The following is a 927-nucleotide window of genomic DNA, read 5'->3' on the forward strand; positions in this document are numbered from 1 at the left end:
ATAAATCACATGTGATGCCCAATTGCAAAAACACATCCCCGGCTTTCATGGGAAAAGAAGTGGATTCGTGAACCTGCAGGGAAAAGACATGGGTTCAGTGGAGACACAGTGTGGTTTTGCACAGAGATGTTGGCTACATGCAGTATTTAAACTCCTTGGATTGTTTCATTTGGATGTGAGCGAATCAATGACACATTGATGGTTTCCCCCAGTATGTAAGATCGCATAAATAAGTCAAAGGAAAAGAAGACAGAAACCCCACCATGGGTGTATGTTATCTGCAAGCACCAGCCCCACCGCGAGATGCAGGTCAACAATTGATGCACAAAAGCTCCACCATGTGGCAATATTTTGTAAGGTTTCTGTATGGAATTGGAATAAAGACAAATTGAGAATTTCTTTCTTTCACAGGTGAATAGTTTTATTGTTTGGGTTATTGTGGTTGAATTGACTAAATAGGGCCTATTCATTTAAATAGTGCAGTGTGAGTTGCCATAAAGCCATAAAGTTATTTTCTATTCTATTTGATTTTCATTAGAATCTTTTTTTGTCCAGGCTTTAAATGTCTAAGGTGTAATGAATGTAACAACAGACTTGTTTTTATTCTTACACCAAAGTTTGATGATGAATTATGTTCATTATAATTAAGTATATTGTATGTTGGAGCAGGAAAACATCCAAATCATGGTGAACAATGACCCTTCAAGAATGTTTTATGTGATGGATTAAAATAAATTTCTAAATTGAACTTGTATTGAAGGATGTCTCTACTCTGAATATATGCTATAAAACGGCATGAACAATGGGATTATTTTGTACAATTGTAATTTCTCACAAAGAGTGAGAAATAATTAGTCTTCAGTTGATAATTTCTTTAGTGTAACAATGCGTCTGGTCATTACACTTTATATCATTGGAAGGTCAGAT

This window comes from Lipophrys pholis (genome assembly GCF_963383615.2).
Source record: "Lipophrys pholis genome assembly, chromosome: 10".
NCBI classification, from domain to species: Eukaryota; Metazoa; Chordata; class Actinopteri; order Blenniiformes; family Blenniidae; genus Lipophrys; species Lipophrys pholis.